The sequence below is a fragment of the Homarus americanus genome, unplaced genomic scaffold, assembly GCF_018991925.1.
Source record: "Homarus americanus isolate GMGI-L3 unplaced genomic scaffold, GMGI_Hamer_2.0 scaffold7852, whole genome shotgun sequence".
In the NCBI taxonomy this organism is placed as follows: Eukaryota; Metazoa; Arthropoda; class Malacostraca; order Decapoda; family Nephropidae; genus Homarus; species Homarus americanus.
Window position 1 is genome coordinate 2698 of NW_024714195.1, and position 9432 is coordinate 12129.

Below are 9432 nucleotides of genomic sequence, written 5' to 3' on the forward strand. Positions count from 1 at the left end.
ATTTGCGGGCGTGTGCGTAATGTGCTGCCGTGATAGCAAGTACTGTCCCAAGAAAACAAAGCCTTGGACATAAAACACAACTCCAGGAAGTTTATCAATGAACAACCACAAAACCAAAATCAAAACAGGAACATGGAATGCTAGGACATTATATGAGGCTGGAATACATGCAAATGTTTGTAGGAAATGAAAAGATTGCAGTGGGACTTGGTAAAGATGCAGGTTTATTCACAACACATGATAGTGAGAATGAAGTTTAAAAATTTGATATGATATTTTTAAGAAAGTAAAAGACACCGTAGTATAATGAATGTCTGATTATAATGAGTGATGTTAACACAGAAGTTGGTGGAAGGAAAAGTTGCTGAAGTAGGAACATATTAATTGACTGTGTGTGTGTGTGTGTGTGTGTGTGTGTGTGTGTGTGTGGTTTTAGCGATTGAATTTCTGAGTAAATATATTTATTGACTGTTACAGAGTGTGGATTAGGGATCAATGCCACTGACCCTAGCAACATCAGGGAGGAACCTAGCAACGCCACTGAAAATCCTAGCAACACCACTGGCATCTACACCACTGTACACTGAGCATCCTAGCAACACCACTGAGCATCCTAGCAACACCACTGAGCATCCTAGCAACACCACTGAGCAGCCTAGCAACACCACTGAGCAGCCTAGCAACACCACTGAGCAGCCTAGCAACACCACTGAGCATCCTAGCAACACCACTGAGCATCCTAGCAACACCACTGAGCATCCTAGCAACACCACTGAGCAGCCTAGCAACACCACTGAGCAGCCTAGTATCAGCAGGGAGGAGGTCAGCAATACACAGGCAATCAAGTAATGTTACAATAATTCTTATATATAAAGATGACAATGATACATACTGGATATAGTGAGATGATGATGATGATGATGATGATGATGGTGATGATGATGATGATGGTGATGATGATGATGATGATGATGATGATGGTGATGATGATGATGATGATGATGATGATGATGAGTGATGATGATGATGATGGTGATGATGATGATGATGATGATGATGATGATGATGATGATGATGATGATGGTGATGATGATGATGATGATGATGATGATGATGATGGTGATGATGATGATGATGATGATGATGATGGTGATGATGATGGTGATGATGATGATGATGGTGATGATGATGGTGATGATGATGATGATGGTGATGATGATGTATGATTGTGTGTGTGTGTGTGTGTGTGTGTGTGTGTGTGTGTGTGGTGTGTGTGTGTGTGATGTGTGTGTGTGTGTGTGTGTGTGATGTGTGTGTGTGTGTGTGTGTGTGTGTGTGTGTGTGTGATGTGGTTGTGTGTATGTGGTGTGTGTGTGTGTGTGTGTGTGTGTGTGTGTGTGTGTGTGTGTGTTGTGTGTGTGTGTGTGTATGTGTGTGTGTGGTATGGATGTGTGTGTGGTGTGTGGTGTGGTTTTTTTTTTTTGTGTGTGTGTGGTATGGTATGTGTGTGTGTGTGTTGTTGTGGTGTGTGTGGTTGATGATGATGATGATGATGATGGTGATGATGAGTGATGATGATGGTGATGATGGTGATGATGATGATGATGATGGTATTATGATGATGATGTTGATGATGGTGATGATGATGATGATGATGATGATGATGGTGATGATGGTGATGATGATGATGATGATGATGATGATGATGATGATGATGATGATGATGATGGTGATGATGATGATGATGATGATGATGATGATGGTGATGATGATGATGATGATGGTGATGATGATGGTGATGATGATGATGATGATGGTGATGATGATGATGATGATGATGATGGTGATGATGATGATGATGATGATGATGATGATGATGGTGATGGTGATGATGATGATGATGATGATGATGATGGTGATGATGATGATGATATTGATGATGATGATGATGATGATTTGATGATGATGATGATGATGATGGTGATGGTGATGATGATGATGATGATGATGATGATGATGATGATGATGGTGATGATGGTGATGATGATGATGATGATATTATTGATGATGATGATGATGATGATGATGATGATGATGATGATGATGATGGTGATGATGATGATGATGATGATGATGATGGTGATGATGATGATGATGATGATGATGATGATGATGATGATGATGATGATGATGATGATGATGATGATGATGATGGTGATGATGATATTGATGATGATGATGATGATGGTGATGATGATGATGATGATGATGATGATGATGGTGATGATGATATTGATGGTGATGATGGTGATGATGATGATGATGATGGTGATGATGATGATGATGGTGATGATGATGATGATGATGATGATGGTGATGATGATGATGATGATGATGATGATGATGATGATGGTGATGATGATTGATGATGATGATGTTGTGATGATGATGATGATGATGATGGATTGATGATGATGGTGATGATGATTGATTGATGATGATGGTGATGATGGTGATGATGATGATGATGATGATGATATGGTGATGATGATGATGATGATGATATTGATGATGATGATATTATTGATGATTTATGGTATAAAATCAGCAATAACATACTGAAGAGTGAAGGAATGGATGGTAAAAAGTAACAAGTAAAGTAACTAGTAAAGTGACTGGTAAAGTAACTAGTAAAGTGACTGGTAAAGTAACTAGTAAAGTGACTGGTAAAGTAACTAGTGAAGTGACAGGTAAAGTAACTGTTAAAGTGACTAGTAAAGTAACTAGTAAAGTAACTAGTAAAGTGACAGGTAAAGTAACTTTATTAAAGTGACTAGTAAAGTGACAGGTAAAGTAACTAGTAAAGTAACTAGTAAAGTAACTAGTAAAGTAACTAGTAAAGTGACTAGTAAGTGACTAGTGGAATTATTAGTAAAGTGACAGGTAAAAGTAACTAGTAAAGTAACTGTAAAGTAACTAGTAAAGTAACTAGTAAAAGTGACTAGTAAAGTGACAGGTAAAGTAACTGTTAAAGGTGACTAGTAAAGTGACAGGTAGTAACTAGTAAAGTAACTAGTAAAGTAACTAGTAAAGTAACTAGTAAAGTAACTAGTAAAGTGACTAGTAAAGATGACTAGTAAAGTGATTGTTAAAGCGACTGATAAAGAATGGATGAACAGGTAGACGGAAAGATGACGGATGATTGGGCAGGTCGATAGATGGATAGACAGATGAGGTGGGTAAATGGAAGAGAAATAACTGTTTTCTTGTCTGTCATTCTGCCTGTCTATCTGTCTGCCTGTCTGCCTGTATAATAAGTCCTCCTTTACGGAAGACTTTAGTCGAGCAGTCGTTGGGTGTTCGTCTTCCCATCACTGAGTCCTGGGATAGTGAGCCGATCTGTAAAGTTATATCTGCAGACCATACAGCTCAGTCTCATAACCTACTCTTAGTTATGTTATGTCCTATAGTATTATTGCCATATGCTTAGGTATACTATGCTAAGGGCTGAATTAAAAATAGCGTCTTGGCGTCCGTCTGTTTCTTTGTCTCCTCCAAACAGCCATGCACATTACATTATGAGGTGTGTCTGGGCACCAGGATAACACACACACACACACACACACACACACACACACACACACACACACACACACCACACACACACACACACACACACACACACACACACATACACACACACACACACACACACACACACCACTACACACATACACACATACACACATACATACACACACACACACACACACACACACACACATACATACACACATACACACACACATACACACACACACACACACTTCAAGTATACTAAGATTTTCCTTTCAGAGGTCAACCACATTAGACCCGGAAGTGTTGCCAGGTAGTGTTTCTTCAATTATTTTCTGCGGTTCAATCATTTTATAGCGAAAACAATATTAATAATAATAGTAGTAATACTGTAGTAGTAATAGTAGAAATAATAGTAGTAATGGTTGAAATAATAATAGTAATAGTAATGAAAATATTAATAGTAATAATATTGATATTTATTAGTTATAATAACAGTAATAACATTAGTGATAATATATATATATATATATATATATATATATATATATATATATATATATATATATATATATATATATATATATATATATATATATATATATATAATATTATTATATTAATATTATTAGTAATAGTAACAGTGATAATATTGGTAATACTACTTGTACCTTAGCACTAACATAATGCTGCCACACTAGACGCATTTCACCGCCCTGTGTGCGAACAGACCCACACACACACACACGGTAATAATAGTAGTAATAATAGTAATATTATTAATAGTAATAATATTAGTAATAGTATTAGTAGTAGTAATAGTATTATGTATTCGGATATTTAATATTATGGTAATAAAATGGTGGCGAAGGTGTGGCTATTGATAACAATAGGTATAATAGTTGTTATAGAAGTAGTGATAGTATAACAATAATAATAGTAAGCGTAATGGCAGAAGTAATTTTAATAACAGTAGGAATTATAATAATAATAATAATAATAATAATAATAATAATAATAATAATAATAATAATAATAATAATAATAATAATAATAATAATAATAATAATAATAATTTTTTTTACGTGGCCTCCAGCCTCCCCCAATAGCCACACCTTCGCTGTGTTGAGTTAATTGAGCCGCAGATCTATGCAGCATTCAGTGACTGTTGCCTCATAGTCAATATCTGCAGCAGTTTTCGGCTTTGGGGCAGAAGCTCTCGTTCCCCTGAGGCAGAGCAAAGCAGACCTAAGGAGAAAGAAGGACAGTCGACATCTCAACCAGGCTGCAACATAACTTCTGGGCTGCTGCTTCTGTTCGGGTAGCACCTCTGCGAGTCTGGTGTAGAAGCATCTTGCACTTGGTCCCATCCCACCAGAGGTTGTGAACACCAGGGGAGTGAAGCTGCCTTGATCAACGTTCTGAATTCTCTCCCCATATGTCCTTATTTTGGCGTTCTCGTTCCTCCTGTGTGCAGCATCGAGAGCTAAGTTACGGTGACATGCGGCCATGATATAAAAAATCCTGATGTCAAGCACTGACGTCAACACGGGCTTCATTGGATGTGTTTCAAGTCCTATGCTGGAAATTCTCTCTGTCCAATGAAAGGAGGGTCAGTTCTACCCTGACATCACGACAGATTTCCTTCAACATATTTGCTGTGAGATCCCTTACTTCGTCATGCCTCATGCATACGAAGCCCCCTTTCTTGCACACCATGGCGTGATCGACGTCATAAGAGCCACAACGCATTGGGAGAGCAAACCTTCCACTGGCCTACCGTACCTCAGAGCATTGGCATCTGTAAATTATTTTTTATTAAGACTGAAACCATTTGCCCTTATCGGTAACGTAGTTAACCAGCTCGAGGCGCCCACCGCCTGCACTATAGCTACTTTTTTTTTAAATTCTCTGGTACTTGCAGCACCAGTTGCTGCAACTTATCACTTTGGCCATGCTTTCGTTCTGCCGTAATGGACCGTCGAATCTTGCTTACTTCACTGGTACCCACCTCCCCTGTTGCGTTCTGAGCTATTATGTGGTCCGTGAGGGCTGCCGTGAGCTTAACTGAGTTTTGATGTTCAGTGGCAGCAACCTCCTCTGGATTGGTCAATCCCATTCCTCCCAGTCTCGGTGATAGTGCAAGAAGTGATCTTTCTGCTGGGGTTAAGTGAAAATGTTTCACTAATTTGGGAATGAAATTGAGGCTGATAGCTTCTTCCAGAGGGTGGAGGAGGGGTCCGATTTCAGGGATAGTGCACATCAGGTAGTTCCATCTATGCTTGACTCCATGGGTGAATGCCGCAAAAACTTCATGTGGCTCTGTGTTAGCAATATCAGACAGAGCTTGGATTTTCCCTAACCCACTGATTCACCTTTCCCTTTACGTACTCGGTCTTGAAGTCCGTCGTGCCGATTACTACTACTACTACTACTACTAAAATTAATAATAACAGTATTAATAACTATAGCAATAACAATGACAACAAAGACGACAACGACAACAAAAACAATAATATTAAAAAAAATTTGGCCCGTGTGGACACTTAAAGTTAAACGTGACGTTCGAAGGTCAATAAATGGCATTTTGTAATCTGAATCGACAGTTGTAAGGCATGAACTTGCTAACCCAGCATTAAATGACAAAGGAGACCATATACTTTGAGTTCGAACATCCAAGTTGACTCTCAACTCAGTGAATGGTCGAACTTAAGGTATGCGTCTCCTTCCTTATTTGTTGATCTAAAGTAGTTGTTAGTTCATGTTTTACTTCTGTCAATTCAGATTAGAAAATGCCATTTATTGGCCTTCGTACGTCACCATTAACTGAAAAACTGTCCATTTTGGGCAGAAAATTTCTGTAATAATATTATTAATAATAATAATAATAATAATAATAATAATAATAATAATAATAATAATAATAATAATAATAATAATAATAATAATAATAATAATAATAATAATAATAATAATAATAATAATAATAATAATAATAATAATAATAATAATAATAATAATAATAATAATAATAATAATAACCCATGATTAAGTGTTATTGCTCTCTCTCTCTCTCTTTCTCTTTTTTAACAATAAAATTAATTTATCAGGAATCTTGTATAGTAATCCTCAATATCATTTTCTGATAATGCATATTTAACTATCATTTTGTTGTGATATTCACGTAAGTACAGTACTTGTTAAAAATTTTCAAGTACCAGAGATTTTCTTGAACCACAAGTGAGTATTTGTCCTTTATCTGTAGTAATATTTTCACTTTATACAGTATATCAATTATTTACTGGCAGCATAATTATGAACTCCAGGGTAGAGATATACGTTGTCTCTTCTTTATTCAGTGCTCTCCTCTGTAGAGGCGTGGGAACTGTTAAATTCATCTAACACTTACGTCTGCATACTAAGAGGTCAAACACATCACATTAGCTCTGCTGTGAGCGAGGGGCTCTCTCTCTTTAAGAAGTATGTAATAAGAGTTAGTGAATACTTGATCTCTCTCTCACAAGACTTTCTTTAACAGCTCTGAGCGTTGAGGACACCTTCTGTGGAGCGACACCCATCTCTGACCGCTACTTGTTGACGGCCGCTTTCTGTGTCTTCGATCCTGTCCACCCGTAAGTCCAAAGCTTACTTCCAAAAGGCTCGGTTTAAAAATATTCCTCACATCTAAAAATTAAGTCCAAAGTTTTATATTAGGTTCTAAAAATTAACTTTCAATCCGAAAATTTTATTACCCGGTCTAAATATTATCGATGATTTAAGTATTTCTTGTAAATCCAAAAATATTTTTGAAATTATGAAAAAACATGTAATTCTTTTTGAGTGCATAAATTTCCCACAATTTGAAGAAAAATCTTGTATTTAAGAAAGTATGATGATAAATGCCAAGAATCAACTCGCAATTTCTAAAACAGATCACAGACTCTAAATGTCCTTGTAAAGACACCTGATCCCAAGTCCTTCCCTGAAGTAGTCAGAACTTTCTGCGAGTCCGAAAGAACCCAATGTAAATATGCTAAACTTTCCCAAAGTCTAATAAAACTTCAGTAAGTCCAACAAAACTTTATGGAAGTCTAACTACACGTCGTGTAAGTCTGGCAGAATTTAATAAAAATCTGTAAGATTTTTCCCTTAGTCCAACAATTTTCAAAAAATCCAACAGATCTTCCAAGTCAAATATAGAATCTCGTAAGTCCAAAAGAATTATTCATATTTCTATTAGAACTTCCCAAATTCCCCAAAGAACTTCTCATAAGTGCAACAGGACTTCTCATAAGTGGAACAGGACTTCTCATAAGTGGAACAGGACTTCTCATAAGTGGAACAGGACTTCTCATTAAGTACATCACATAATACCAACATAACTTCTGTATCCAAATGCATTCATGTTCAGGATTTCCACAGTTTTGCTTAGGGTAGTTTAATATCTGTTTAGTCAAGAGGTGCGGAAATGCATTTAATTGGATTATTCACTGTACAAGACTTTGCTTAAAATGGTGTCAAAAGTGAACTAAGACTTTAAAATGACGAGAAACGTGAAATATACACACTCTCTCTCTCTCTCTCTCTCTTTCCTGGATAATTGGATTCTTCTCTCACTTTTACACGCACTCTCTCAATGAATCGCTAAAGTAAGGTAAGGAGAGGTGGTAGGTTCTCCTGCACATGGCATTTCTAGTCTCTGAAAAACAAACAAAAACATTGTAAGATTAAGAAATTGTATTTGCCTCTTTACTGCCTCTGAGACTCACTGTCACTCACACTCATACCCTAGCATACACTCTCACGCAGAATCACCACAGTCAATCAATCAACCAATCAATCAATCAATCATAATAATATCTGAGGGTTGGAGACCATAATCCTTCACTTTAAAACTTTTCGGGCTGTATTTTTCCAGTCCTCTGAGATTTTGTACCTCTCTAGAGACCCAGTTTTTTTATTTAATTCATCCATCTCACACACACACACACACACACACACACACACACACACACACACACACCACTCACTCACTCCACTCATTCTCACACTCTTTCTCTCACAGAATCAGCACAGTAAGGCTGGGAGAACTGGACTTCTCAAAAGACAATGAGACCAACGCTCGTCCGCGAGACTACCAAATTGAGCAGATTATTGTCCATCCTGACTACCAGTAAGTCCTATTATGTGTGTGTGTGTGTGTGTGTGTGTGTGTTTGTGTTTTTTATGTGTGTGCAGCCACACAGGGTGGTGAAATACGTCTAGTGTGGCAGCACTATGGCAGGATTAGGTGCAAGAACTGCTTGCTCCCTCTCGCTTTCAGCTGCCGCCGCTGGCTAGCCCTCGTGGGGAACAGGAAGCAACTTGCATAAGTCTTACCCTGCAAGTACACAGCCTCCTCACCACAAGACTCCTGTTGTGCCTCCTTGTGGCAACACACGTGCTGGGTGCCTCGTGGGCCCAGGCTAGATCAGCAGGAGATCTCGGGTAGCAGTGGGCACCAAAGGGACAGATAGGCCCATTGGCATGTGGACACGGCCTTGGTTCATACCAACCACCGCCAAGCAGCCTTGAGATTAACCTTGGCAGGTATAAGGCTACGAGGAGTAAACCCCAAACGAAAAATCTGCGGTGAGCCCGCATCAGGCAGACATGCTTACAGAGCTCCAACAAGACCCCAGCGGCGATGTATTTGAAAGGAGGTGACCACCATGAACCCAACGACTACACCGGTAAGGAAGGCAATGCCTGATGAACAGGCTACTAGGGCGAAACCCAACAAACTGGGCTATTGGCAGTCCATTGCAACTTCCCTCTTCCCAGTCATTTGACACTGCACCACTGGATCAGGAAAAA

At 38.2% G+C, this 9432-nt stretch overlaps 1 long non-coding RNA gene across 2 annotated transcripts; it reads left to right on the forward strand.

The window, feature by feature from the left end:
* The first annotated feature begins 587 nt into the window (after window positions 1-587).
* Window positions 588-8775, forward strand: LOC121878483. 2 transcript variants are annotated; one of them, XR_006091167.1, is made up of 4 exons: window positions 588-845; window positions 3856-3889; window positions 7115-7208; window positions 8642-8775. It is a non-coding gene; the product is annotated as an uncharacterized LOC121878483 (long non-coding RNA). The 2 variants fall into 2 exon arrangements; XR_006091169.1 differs by having other exon boundaries at window positions 588-822.
* Window positions 8776-9432: the final 657 nt, after the last annotated feature.